The sequence below is a fragment of the Mustela nigripes genome, chromosome 1 (assembly GCF_022355385.1).
Source record: "Mustela nigripes isolate SB6536 chromosome 1, MUSNIG.SB6536, whole genome shotgun sequence".
Classification (NCBI taxonomy): domain Eukaryota; kingdom Metazoa; phylum Chordata; class Mammalia; order Carnivora; family Mustelidae; genus Mustela; species Mustela nigripes.
The window spans coordinates 33,243,384-33,257,281 of NC_081557.1; the positions used below are offsets into that span (position 1 = coordinate 33,243,384).

The following is a 13,898-nucleotide window of genomic DNA, read 5'->3' on the forward strand; positions in this document are numbered from 1 at the left end:
TTTGGAATTCGTAGCCATGTTGAAAGCTATGTGAATGAAATTAACCAGAGAAAGGTCTTGAGGAAACAGAGAAAAGGGGCCAGACCAAACCCTGGGGGATGTGATATTGAAGAGGGAGGGATAAAAAGAAGGACCAGAGAGGAAGCCAACACACAGACCAATAGATGTATCTTGCTAAACCCAAATATACCCAGGGCCAAGCACACTCACCCAGAGAAGTATACGCTTCCACAGATGATCTGTGGTCTCCGTGTTTGGTTGCCTCCTCCCTAGAACAGATGACAGATGGTGGTTCTGCTTCCCCATTGTGGTAGGGTCAGAAGCTTTGAAGACAGAGGACAATGATCCTTCTCCATTCCCGACTGTGTGCTCCATCAGCTCATGGTCTGTTGTGAGGTTCAACACCCCCATCCCAGGACAGGACATTCCTACAGGTGCCTCTCTGCTTACAGGAGTCAGCCTAGGTTCTGAAATCCATGAGTATCACTCATCCTCTGAAGACATCCATTCCAGAATGCTTCTGTCATGCTGGAGCCCACGTGCGCCTCGCAGGTGAGTTCTGGAGCACCTGATGTAGCCTATGATACAGGGTCTGCTCCTGGAGCCTTTAGGAAAAAGACAGAGATTTTAGCAGGACTCCTCTTTTCAGACACTCAGTTCTAAATTTTAATGCTCTTTTGAGATAGTATGTGGGTCAGTGTCACTAAGGACATTCTGGGCTCTTTGGTTGACTTCTGGGCTTGGAGCCAGATACACCTGGGTTTCTGCTCCTCTTTCCTTTCCTTTGTCTTTTGACAAGGGCATCATGAGGCCATTGGACCTATGTAGATTTCTCTGACTGTAAAGATATAAAACAAAGGGTCTCCTAATAGGGCTCAATACCAAAGATCCCTCAGGAGAGATCCCTGATTTCAATGGGGTATGTGGGATTAGATGAGCGCTAATGCCCAAGCTTCTAGAGTCCCTAGCTCTGTGAAGTCCAAGTGTTTTGTCAACCCTCATGTGGGGGTTACTCAAGTTCAGCTGTCTTGCAAACCTCAGTCCCACTCCATCTTCCCGTTCCATCCAACCCTAAACTCTTTGGGTTGTGCTTTTGAGTTGTTCTTCCTCAGTGTTGGGATATTAATATGAGGAAGTAGAAACAAGAAAGGAGAATTATCTGGGGTTTGAGCAAGAGGATGGTTTTTGAGGGGAAAAAAAAAACCCTAGATGATCCCACTCATTTAAATCAGCAGGACCACATTTTAAGATTTCCAGAACAAGTCTAATTTAAGAAAAGACTGCACAGGGGTTGCATTTTTTTTTTAAGAGAGAGAACACAAGCAGGGGGAAAGGCAATGGAAGGGGGAGAAGTAGACACCCCGCTGAACGGGGACCCCCCCCCACCCCACTCTACACATGCACCCTGGGATCATGACCTGAGCTGAAGGCAGTCGTTTAACCAACTGAGCCACCCAGGTGCCCGACCAGTTTTTTATTTTGCTACGTAAAGACTAAAAACAATTAACTACCATCTCTCTCACTTAGTAAAGGAAAAAACATTTTAACCCTAAAATGGAAAGCAGTCTCAGAATTGAGGCCAATCCTGTAAATAGACTTCAACCTAGTGTCAAGGGTTGTATGACCTTGATTTTTTTCCCCCTTCTTCTAGGCCAGCAGCAGGCATGGTGCCCTATAAAGAATGGGGCACCCAGAGAGCACTGGCTCTCACAGAGGCCAGCAGTTCCTGGTTAGAGTCCCAGCTCCACCACTTTCTCCCAGGCACACGTCTGAATCTTTCTGAGTGTCAGTTTCCTTTGCGGAAACAAGTAATTCCCTCAGAGAGTTTTGGGTGGGAGTTTCATGAGAAAAGTGCAGAAGGCACGTAACACGCTGATGCTGAAATCAGTACTCCGTATAGAATGCTTACCTTCTGAGTGGGCATTTGTCTGCCTGGAATCACTTAGGCACAGTCTCTTCTGAAGATGGGTGGGACTTCTCAACCTTCATAGACCTGGGAGTGCCTCAGAGTCCCTTGGGAAGCTGGCTAAACGCACAGGTAATGGAACTTCACCCAGGAATTCTGCCTCAGTCGCTCTGAGATCTGTGTTTTAACAAGCTCCCCTCAAAGGATTCGTATGCATACTGAAGTTTGACAACGTTTGTGTTGGACACAAGCATACAAATCAATAAGTAACCATGGGGACTTGTGATGAAAAGGGACACCAAAGAAAGGGTAGCCAAAGGGGAACCAGGACTGGGGTGGGGGGCATCAGACAGCTTGAAGAGCAAGCCAGGTTTCCCAGGCAGAGCAGTGTGGACATGTCCAAAGACATAAAGGTGGGAGTGTGCATAGGTATAGTGAGTGGGGGTGTGCATAGGTATGGCTGCAGCAAAGGGTACCAGGGAGAGTGGTAGGACATGTGCTTTGGGCACTGGCTTGTGGTGGTCTAAGGAATTTCAGACTGATGACCAAATGAAACAAGATGAAACCAGAGAGGGAGACAAACCATAAGAGACTCTTACTCAAAGGAAACACACTGAGGGTTGCTGGAGGACAGGAGTAATGGTGTGATGGGCATTGGGGAGTGTATGTGTTGTTATGAGCACTGGGTGTTAAATAAGACTGATGAATCACAGAAACAAATAATGCATTATATGTTAGTTGAATTTAAATTAAATATACAATATTTTATATATATACACACACATATATGTATATTTGTGTGTATATATATATATATATATATATATATATATATATATATGGAAGAGATTTAAGAAAAAATCTTGGTGACGAAGTCCATGGGGAACCAGCATATTTCCACCATATAAGTCTCATTTGACAGCAACCAGTATGGGAAATGGGATGGCACAGTCAGTACTGGGGACAAGGAGAACAATTAGGAAGCTGTTGCAGTCGTCCCAGAGGAAGCTGGGAACAGTAGAGGGTAGAGAGATGATTTTTCTCCAGTTCTTTCCTACTTCAGGATTCTGCCATCCCAGTGTGGTGTTTTACAGAGCTTAGGGGAAAGATTTTGTCTATGAGGCTATTCAAAAGAACCTGTTTTCTTGTGAAAGTGACATGTACTCATTATGAAAAATTTGGAAAATATGAACAAGTATAAACTATAGGAATTGCCTAGCATGCCACAGTCTGGAGAGAATTACAGTTGAACGTTTTGGTATATTTCCTTCCAGTTGCTTTCCACGCATGTTTCAAGTTTTAAAATCTAAATTCACCACAGTTTATTTAATTTTCCCAAATTGTTGAATATGTACATTGTTTTGCTATTATCAATAATGCTGCAATGAACATATTCTGTATAATCTCTGCCTACGTTTTTTTGATTATTTTTTTAGGAAACATTTTTGGAAGTAGGATGATTAGACCAAAGGGAATTACTGTATTTATGGTTCACAAATTGCTCTCCAGATAGATTGCCAAAAAGAATTTCTGCTTTTGTGAGAGCTATAAAGAACATTAATTCATCTGGTAAATAAACATGTAAATTCTTTACTGAAGCATGACATAAAGATCACATTTCTGTTTCAATGAATGTCCTGGAAGCTCCACTTTTGGGATTAATAACAACAAATGTTTTCCAGTGTTTGCTGTATGCCAGGCTGGGTGCTATACCTGTATTTTTTTTTTTAATTCTCACAATACCTTTATGATATTGGCCCTATTATTGTTTCATCTTGCAGATGGGGAACTTGAGGCTCAGAGAGACTAAGGGACTTGACCTACTGCACCTATAAAGAAACAGGTCATTATTAACCATGCCTCAAATTCTTTAATTGGACTTGGCCAGAAGTTATATCTGAAGCCAGAGGTCACAAGCCTTAGTTCCCCAATTATTGAAGAATCTTGAATAAGACTGTTGACGCAGTGCTTGGAGAAGAAGTATCAGCTGGCCTTGCATCTTGGGTAATAAATAGAGAATATACATCTAGGTTACCATAAAATTTCATTAAATCTCTATTTATATCCCGTCATTATAAAATTTTAAGTTTGTTGACTATCAAATGACTTCCTTATAACAAGACAGGTTGGTTTTAATACTTGAAGGGTTGCTGACAAATAACCTTGAGACCATACAGGAAACTACTTTTGTTACGATGTTTGTGTTGTGAAATTGGGTTGTTTACTTAAGCTTGTAAACTGGGTTTATCATAAGACATTGAAGTCACCCACATACTTGTGAAAACTGTCTCCCTATGACTTCCTGGGGTTGATTACGTAACTTTATTACGTAAAGCTTGTTTGTTGGAAGCACCAAACCGCTGCCTTTGATATTTGCCCTTTTGGTGCCTGTATCAATTTGCTCTTTGCTAGCCAACATCTCAATTTATAATCGTGTGTGTAACTCAGTGGATTTGATTATCTTCCCCCGATTGGATTAGAAGCCCCATAAGAGGTGAGCCCATGCCTGTTTCTGGTCATCATTTCATAACCAATGTTTAAAGCAGAATCCAGCACATAGTACGTTCTCCTGATGATTTGCTGTATAAATGAGGGAATGTCTGAGTCTACCGGCCATACACCCTGCAGGGACCCCTTGGAGGGAGGAGAACTAGAAAAGATGAAGAGGGAGGAGTGGAAGGACTGGATATTGTGGCCAGAGAGAAAAAAAAAAAAAAAAAAACCACTGTTAATGAGGGAGTTGTTGAAAAGAATGGAAATGCTTGTATAGTAAAGTAGTGGTTCTCAAACAGTGTTCCTCCAAGACCTCAGTGGTTTCCCCAATGTCTGTGAGCTGGCCTGACAGTACCACTAAAATAAAATAAACCTAGGCTGGCTCTCAATTTTAGTTTTCTCAATCTTCAATTGCTATTCTGTATATTTTTCTTAAATTTTAATTCCTGCTGTCTATTAACTATACGAAGGCCTCGTGTACTGTGGCACATTATGTAATATATGGTCCGTTAAAAATTAATACATTGATACTTCAGAAAGTCCACAAATAACAAGCTGTTTGAAAATACTGGGGGGGGCTGGGGCGCCTGGGTGGCTCAGTGGGTTAAGCCACTGCCTTCGGCTCAGATCATGATCTCAGAGTCCTGGGATCGAGCCCCGCATCGGGCTCTCTGCTTGGCGGGGAGCCTGCTTCCTCCTCTCTCTCTGTGGCTGCCTCTCTGCCTGCTTGTCATCTCTCTCTGTCAAATAAATAAATAAAATCTTTAAAAAAAAAAAAAAGAAAGAAAGAAAGAAAAGAAAATACCGGGGGGGTGGGGTGTGTGCCTGAGTGGCTCAGTCAGTTGAGCACCCAACTTTTGGTTTTGGCTCAGGTCGTGATCTCAGGGTCATGAGATCGAGCCCTGCTTTGACCCCCAAGTCGGTCTCCATGCCCAGTGTGGCGTCTCCTTGGGATTTTCTCTCCCTCTGCTCCTCCCCCTGACTCTTTCTCTCTAAAATAAATGAATAAATCTTAAAAAAAAAAAAAAAAAAAAAAAAAAAAAAAAAGGAAGCTAGCTGAGGAAGAGGGTTGCAGATGGGATGTGTTTTGAGATGAGCAGGGCAGGGAGACCTCATACAAAAAGACGCTTTAGGACTGTGTTATAGGGGTGCCCAAGTATAATGCTGTCCCAAGAATGACTGCATCTGACCAGAGGAGAAGTGTCAGTTCTTTTGGTGACCTCATTTTCCCAACCACTTGGGCTGAGCTTATAGTTAACGAAATCCAAAATATTTTCTTCTATCCCCTGACATTGCCATTTTTTGGATCAAATTCAGGGATTGGCAATTTTTCCCATTACGTTTGATCTCTGTTAGATTCCTGCCCATGAAATCTTTGTGGATTTGGATTCCGACAGTAGGTGCCATAGGTCCCAACCATACCCTCTGCCATAGGCCGAATCATGTCCCTCTCCAAACTCATAGAGTGAAGCCCTAACCCCCAGTGTGATGGTCTTTGGTTACGGGGCCTTTGGGAGGTAATTAGGGTGAGTGAGGTCACAAGGGTAAGGCTCTCAGAATGGAATTAGTGCCCTCATAAGAAAAGACACCGGAGAGTTTGCTCACTCTCTCTCTGCCACATTGAGGACGCACCTAGAAGACAAGTCTGCAAGCCAGGAGGAGGGTACCTACCAGAACCCGACCATGCTGGCACGCCGATCTCAGACTTTCTAGCCTTCAGAACTGTGAGGAAAGACATGTCTATTGTTAAAGTGACCCAGCCTCTGGTATTTTGTTATAGCAACCTAAGCTGAATGAAGACACCCTCCCTCATCCTCCCAGTATTTCATTATTCCCATTAGCCTCAACTGCCACCTTCCTTATCACATAGTTGCTTCACCAGGTTACATGGCTACATCACCTTCCAGATGCCTTCGCTTTCACTTCACAAGCTGCCCTAGTCCCACCTGGCCTCTATCTGCGTACCTCCACCTCCAACAAAATTGAATGTGCCCCACTCTGGGTTCTTCCACCTTCCATAAATCAATTTATGAAAGGCTGAGAGAGCCACTAACATTAAGCAAATCACTTAAAAACATAGTCTCTGAGGTCAGAATGTTCGAGTTCATGTTCCAATTCTACCCTCTGCTAACTACCTGACCTTAGGCAAGTAGTACAACCTACATGTGCCTCAGCTGATCTGTAAAATGAGGTGATTTACATGAGTTCATGTATCTGTACTACTTGGAACAATGTCTAGCCATACGTCACATTTTATGAAATCTTTAGATCAACCCTGTGAAGTAGGAATTACCATTTCCTTTTACGGAGAAGTGGCACCTCTCTTCACTCTATCACTTTACCCTGTTTCATTGTCTTCACAACACCTACTGCCATCCCCATGTATCATTATGTATTAGTTTTCCTGTTTATTGTCTGTCTCCCCAACAACCCTCCACATCTGCTAGAATGAAAGCTCTTGGAGATAAGGGACTTTGTTTTGTTCACCAGGTAATTCTATGCCTAGTAAGCTCTCAATAAATATTTTTAAATAAACATGTGAACAAATGAACAAATGAATGAATGAAAATAAGGAGCTCGAGTACAGAGAGGCCAAGTTGCTAGGCTAAGACCACACAGCAAGTAACTGGCAGAGCCAGCATTTGATATCAGGTCTAGATGGTTCTAAAAATCCATACTTGCTCTCCCACTGCTTCCCGGAACAGCAGAAATGAGCACAGTTGGAGGAGGAAGCTGGGGGAAGGGGATTAGATAACATTCAGCTCCTTAAGCCAGAGCTTCCGCTCTCTCCTCCCTGCGTGACTCCCAAAGTCACAGGGCACAGCTGATACACTCTACCCTGACATCCAAGGTGCGTTCAGAACCTGCAAGCCAGCTGCACCTTGCAGGTATGACTGGACTGTATGGGAACCGTACAGGATCTCACAAAGTAGAGAGAGAAAATGCCACGCTATAGGAATGGCCCCAGTCTAGGTGTCCAGAGGCCAAGGCTCCAGTCCGGGCTTAGCAAGCCAACTAACCACTTTGAGAATGCTTGTAAGTCATTTAAATTCTCTTAACCCTTATCTTTCCCTTTTGTCATTTGTGCTGATGGCTTGATTTTTATTGACACAAATAAGTAAACTGACCAAAAAAAGGTGGTGGGGGGAATCTACTTTAAAATCAATCAATTTTCAGAAAGGCTGCCTTTGTGTTAATTGTGCCTAAATTTTAAAATGCTGGATTTGGCAGAAATTCTCCAAAATTTAGGTGGAAAACATTATGCTTAATGGTCACCTAATTCAGCTCCTCTGAATACACTTGGGAGTGCATTTTTTGGAAGAAATATAAAATTATATTTTCTGATAATTATACCAAAGCATGGGTCTAATAAAAAAATATTTTATGGTTAAAGTAACTGGTTGGTAATATTTTCACTCAACATTTTGGATAATCTCTTTTAAGCTTTATATGCACAATAATGGTTTCTAACACTTGTATTGAACTTTAGTTTCTTCCCTTACAAATGGGGTGGATAATTCCCATCTCACAAATATACTGAGAAATTCTTGTGGAATAACAAATCTACAGGGTTCCTGTTGAACACTCAGAAGGGAACATGATACACAGTAAGCTTTCAACAAATGGTACTTCTATTAGTTATCGGTTTCTGCTTAGTTATTCCTAAACTTAGCAGCTTAAAAAAATAGACATTCATTATCTCACAGTTTCTAGAGATCAGGAATCCAGAAGTGGCTTTTGCAGAGATAAGTCTAGGTCAGGCTATCTCCTGAGGTCCTAGACAACATGTCAACTGGTCACCTAGGACAGCAGTCATCACAAGACTCAATTGGAGTAGGAGAATCTGCTTCCAACCTTTCACCCAGTTGCTGGCAATCTTCTGTTCTTAGCTGGACAGAGGCTTCCAAGCCTGGCCATGTGGGCCTCTCCATAGGGCTGCTCACAACATAGAAGTTTGCTTCCCCAGAGCGACAGATCCAAGAAAGAGAGGAAAAGCGGACAGTACAGATGGAAGCCTAAATCATTTATAACCTAATCTCTGAAGTGACACAGCTGCTTCACATCCGCCATATGCTGCCCCCAGGCAATGTAGGAGGAAACTGTACAGGGTGTGAATATCAGGAGGCAAAAGTCGTGGGAGCCAAAGTGGACACTGGCTACTTAAATTTATTATTACTATTATTTCTTCTTCTGGCTAAAATTCCGTTTCCTGGACCCACTTCTAGAGTTTCCCACTTGGTAGCCACCGAAAAGCTAGGTAATTGGGGATGCCTGAGTGGCTCAGTCATTAAGCGTCTGCCTTCGGCTCAGGTCATGATCCTGGGGTGCTGGGATTGAGCCCCGCACCGGGCTCCCTGCTCGGTGGAGAGTCTGCATCTGCCCCTCCCTCTCCCCCTGTTTGTGTTCCCTCTCTTGCTGTCTCTCTCTGTTAAATAAACAAATAAAATCTTAAAAAAAAAAAGAAAGAAAGAAAAGCCAGGTAATTTTGATACTGGTAGACTGGGGACAGTCATGAATTCTCCCGTAGAGAGACTTAAGCACAGGTTCAGAGTGTCAACAAATAAGGGAAGCAGAAATATCAGAAAAGAATTTTATGTTTGGTATTTTAAAAGATCAAAGTCATCAGAGTAGAAATACTCAGAACTTTGCTGGATTTCCATATCTTTTTACTTCTTAATCACGAATGTGGAAGGAGGTGGAGTCCATGTTTTTCAATGTTCTGGGGCCCTGCCTGGAGTACACACTTTGCGAACCACTGTTCTTATTCTAAATTCTAGCTTCTGAACTTCTAAACTTCTAGCTTCTAAATTCTAAACTTCTCTTTGTTTCCCTCCTTTAGCACAGCCCTTACTTCGGGCTCCTCTGCCTTTCTTTCCTGGCTACTGTTAACCTTCTAGCCTAAGTGGCTAAGCTGACCACAAGCTCTTTGTGAAATTTAAAAAATGATGCGCAAGACTGTGTTAATTGAAGTAAAGTACCCAAGTGAAGACAGGTTTCAGGCCCCGCTCCGTGCTGGCCTTGCTTACCTTCAGTTCATATGGATGTGCTTTTAGCCTCCAGCTGCCCAAGAAGGAGTCAGTGGGTGGGATCCACCCACAGCAGCTTCCCGAGTCCTGAGCATTTCCCCCAGCTCACACGAAAGGAGGCCAGGCCAGGCCTCCTGAAAACCAAAGGCTTTTTCCAGGCAGCTTACTACTGCTTTGATCATTTGATTCACTCCAGCCTTAGGGGCTAGACCCATTTCTTCCCCATCTTACGTTTTGGACCCTTTTCCTTCTACTTCTTAGTCTGACTTTGTCAGTCTCTGTTTTTTCAAAGTTCTTCTTTATTTTAAATTTCTAGGTAGTACCTACTTGTGGTTAATAATGATGATGATATGGGGTGCCTGGGTGGCTCAGTTGGTTAAAGCCTCTGCCTTCAGCTCAGGTCATAATCTCAGGGTCCTGGGATCGAGCCCCGTATCGGGCTCTCTGCTCAGCAGGGAGCCTGCCTCCTCCTCTCTCTCTCTCTGCCTGCCTCTCTGCCTACTTGTGATCTCTCTCTGTCAAATAAATAAATAAAATCTTAAAAAAAAATTAATGATGATGATGAAAAGTAAAACCTGCACAGTGCACAGTAACTTTCCTTCCCATCCGGGACCCCCACCCGCCCTCCTCAAGGAGAACCATTGTGGATGGTTTTTTGGATAGTGTCTCAAACATGTGCAATGAATTTATAAGTAGGTCTCACCCCTCCTCTCTCCATTACAAACAGATTGGAAAAAACTACATACAGTGGTCTGCATCTTGCTTTACTCACCCGGCAGAATATCCCAGAACCCTTTCCTCATCAACACGGATACGCCATTCACCAGCAAATTTATACACAAGCAAATCTACGGCATTCTTTAAACAGCTGCCCAGTATTCCGTTACCTGGACCTGTTACTGCTTGTTAGTTCCCTTTGGGTGAGGATTTGGGCCATTTGTTTTGGTTTTGGTTAGTACGACAATGAGTATCTTCACATGAGCACATCTGCTTAATAAATCCCTAAAAGTTCAGTCATTGGCTCACAGCAGCATGCATTTTTAGTTTTGATATTAATCCCGCGATGACGGCACCGGGTTCCTCACACTTTCACGACACTGAGTGTTATTAACCCTTTTACTGACATTTTTATTTTTGCCAACTGGAGAGGTGGAAAAGATCTCATTTTATTTTAGGTTTATTCATTTAATTATGAATGGGATTGAGCCTCTTTTCACGTTTATCAGCCATGCATGAGCTGTTCTTTTCCTGTGAGCTATTCTTTTGTGGTTTGATTGGAGCTGCACAGCGTTCCCAAGGCCCTTTTAGGCCTGCGCTCCACCCACCACCAGCCCCAGCTCCTGCCCCACCCTGTCCTCTACTGCCGCCTAGTGGTAGAGGTTGGCTTTACCACAGGCCCTCACAAATGCTCTAATTGCCTGCTCCTTCTCGGGGCCTAAACGCTGCTGGAATCACGCCCTTAGTTTCTGGGATTCTCGTTTAGCAAATAAAAAACGCAGGACCTCTAGCTAAATATGAATTTCATACATATGACACATAACTTTTTGGTTGGTACATACTTACACTAAAAATTATGCATGATAGAAGGTATGTGCTATGGTGAGTGCTGTGAAGTGTGTAAACCTGGCGATTCACAGATCACATTCACAGATTCACGATTCACATAACCCCTGGGGCTAATAATACATTATATGTTAATACAAAAAAAATTATGCGTGATTTCTCTGAAACCCAAATTTAACTAGGTGTTGGGAAATTTATCAGGCAACCCTTTTCCAAGGCCTTCGGCTGAATCTGGGTGCCCGTGGTCACCACACCCTAACCTGTTTATCCTCAGCAAGTCCTACTGTGCTACATTCCGACCAGCAGTTTTCAAAATTATGATTGCAGGTAGTTACATAAATCATTGTGGTTAAGATCGTGGCCCCGGATTTGCATCCTGGCTCCAGCCACTAACAAGGTATGAAATCTCGTGAAGGGAGCAGCCTCTCTGCTGCTCCTGTTTCTTCACTGGGAGAATAAGAACAGTAAGAATATTCTCCTCACTGGGTTGCTTTGATGATTTCTAACATCAAAGCTACCATTTATTAGGCGCTTTGCATTTGTCAGTTTACATTTGTCATTTGTTATTAGAATAAAAAAAATCCATAGCAATTATAAAGATAGTAAGACACATGAAATCTAGAGCAGTTATAAAGATATTAAGATACATATGGGGGCGCCTGGGTGGCTCAGTGGGTTAAGCCTCTGCCTTCAGCTCAGGTCATGATCTCAGGATCCTAGGATTGAGTCGGGGCTTCCGGCCTGCCTCTCTGCCTACTTGTAATCTCTGTCAAATAAACAAATAAAATCTTTAAAAAAAAAAAAAAAAAAAGACACACATGGAGGCATCCAGAAGAATCGAGGGGGGATTGCCACCACAACGTACGGAAAGGGGCGGGATAAAGGGCTACTTTTATTACAAATAAGTTGTATAGGGGCGCCTGGGTGGCTCAGTCGGTTCAACATCTGTCTTCAGCTCAGGTCATGATCCCAGGGGTCTGGGATTGAGCTTTACATCGCATGGGGCTGCTCAGCTGGGAGCCTGTTTCTCCCTCTGCCCCTTCCCCTGGCTCGTGCCCGCTCTCTCTCTCTCTCAAATAATTAAATAAAATCTTTTAAAAAAATAAGTGTTGGGGCATCTGGATGGCTCAGTCAGTTAAACCTTTACCTTTGGCTCAGGTCATGGTCCCAGACTCCTGGGATCCAACCCGCATCAGGCTCCCTGCTCAGTGAAGAGTCGGCTTCACCCTCCCCCCTTTCCCTGCCCTCCAGCTTGTGCTCAATTTCTTTTTCTCTCACTCTGCTTTTCTCTCAAATAAATAAATAAAATCTTTTATTTAACATTTTATTTATTTATTTATTTATTTGAGATAGAGAGAGATAGGAGAGGAGGGGCAGAGGGAGAGAATCCCAAGCCGACTCCCCCTCTGAGCTGAGGGTTGGGGAGAGCCTGATTCGGGGCTCAGTCTCACCACCCATGAGATCATGACTGAGCTGAAACCAAGAGTTGACCCTTAACAGACTGAGCCACCCAGGTGTCCCTCCAAATTTTTTTTCTTCAGTTTTTTAGGCATGAGGGCCCAGAGCTCAGATTGCATTTTCAGTGACCTTTATCCTGCTCTCTCCTGAATGTCAGCTTCCCTTGTAACAGCAAGGTGGCTTCAGCCGGGCCAGGCCTTATATTAGCACACCTAACCACCCTGAGCTGTCTTCTTTCCCTGCCATGACTAGAAAGGCCTGCACCAGGAGAATGCCAGGATCTGACTGCAGGGCTAATTGTGGGCCTGCCTTCTGTGGGCCCTAAACACTTCTGCGTTCATGAACCCCTTCCTCCATTAAAATTTTCTTAAAATTATTTTTTATTATGTTATAAGACTGTACTAGTGGTAAAAATGAATAATGACTACTATGTATTGTATTAGTCATTAGTCATTTTAGGCTGCCATAACAAAATACTGCAAACTGGGTGGCTTAACAGATATTTATTTTCTGACAGTTCTTGAGATCAAGAAGTGCTGTCAGAGTTAGTGTCTGGTAAGACCTCCTCACCTCCCCCACTCTTTGCTGATTTCAAACGATATTACAAAGCTGTAGTAATCAAAATAGTATGGTAAGGGCCTCAAAGCAGACTCAATAGAGCAATGGAACAGACTACAGACCAGAAATAAACCCATATATATATATATATATATATATATATATATATATATATGCTCAATCAGTTTTCAGCAAAGGAACTAACAATATACAAACACAGAAAGGACAGTCTCTTCAATAAACAGTGCTGTGAAGACTGGACCACCACATGTAAAAGACTGAAACCAGACTGCTAGCTTGCACCACACACCATAATTAACTCAAAATGCATTGCAGACTTGGAACATAAAACCTGAAACTGTAAAACTCCTAGAAGAAAAATCAGGGGTAAGTTCCTTGGTATTGGTCTTGGCAATGATTTTTTTGTATTTGACACCAAAAGGCAACAAAAGCGAAAGTAAAAAGTTGGGCTACGTCAAAATGAAAAGCTTCTGCATAGCAAAGGGAAGCAAAGGAAAAGGGGTGTATGGATGGAGGTGCTGTTAGAATAAGCATCTGGTAAGACCTCTCTTCCTGGCTTTCACGTAGCCACCTCCTTGCTGGGTCCTCACATGGCCGTTCTTCTGTGTGGACGTGGGGAGAGAGAACTTTTGGGTATCCCTTGGGATACCTGTGGGATCGGGGTCTCAGTCTTATGACCCCATTTAATCTTACTTACCTCCCTAAAAGTCCTATCTTCAAATACTGTCACCCTCTATTGCACTGGGGATCAGGATTTCAGCATATGAATTTGGGGGAGAGGAGGCAACACAATTGAATTCATAACATATAAGAAAGCATCCTCTTTAACCTAAAAGCTCTTTTTTTTTCTTTTGATTCAAAAATTAAGGAAC

The 13,898-nt window shown here is 43.0% G+C and overlaps 1 long non-coding RNA gene across 2 annotated transcripts in view; it reads right to left on the reverse strand.

Annotated features, from left to right (window-relative positions):
* LOC132022073 (uncharacterized) overlaps positions 1–13,898 on the reverse strand; it is a 21,278-nt gene continuing 7,380 nt past the window's right edge. The window contains exons 3-4 of one of the 2 annotated variants that reach the window (XR_009405509.1): positions 6,071–6,121; positions 1–605 (exon numbers count right to left, since the gene is read on the reverse strand). This is a non-coding gene — a long non-coding RNA (uncharacterized LOC132022073). The remainder of the gene's footprint in view (positions 606–6,070; positions 6,122–13,898) is intronic. The other variant, XR_009405512.1, reaches the window with a different exon arrangement.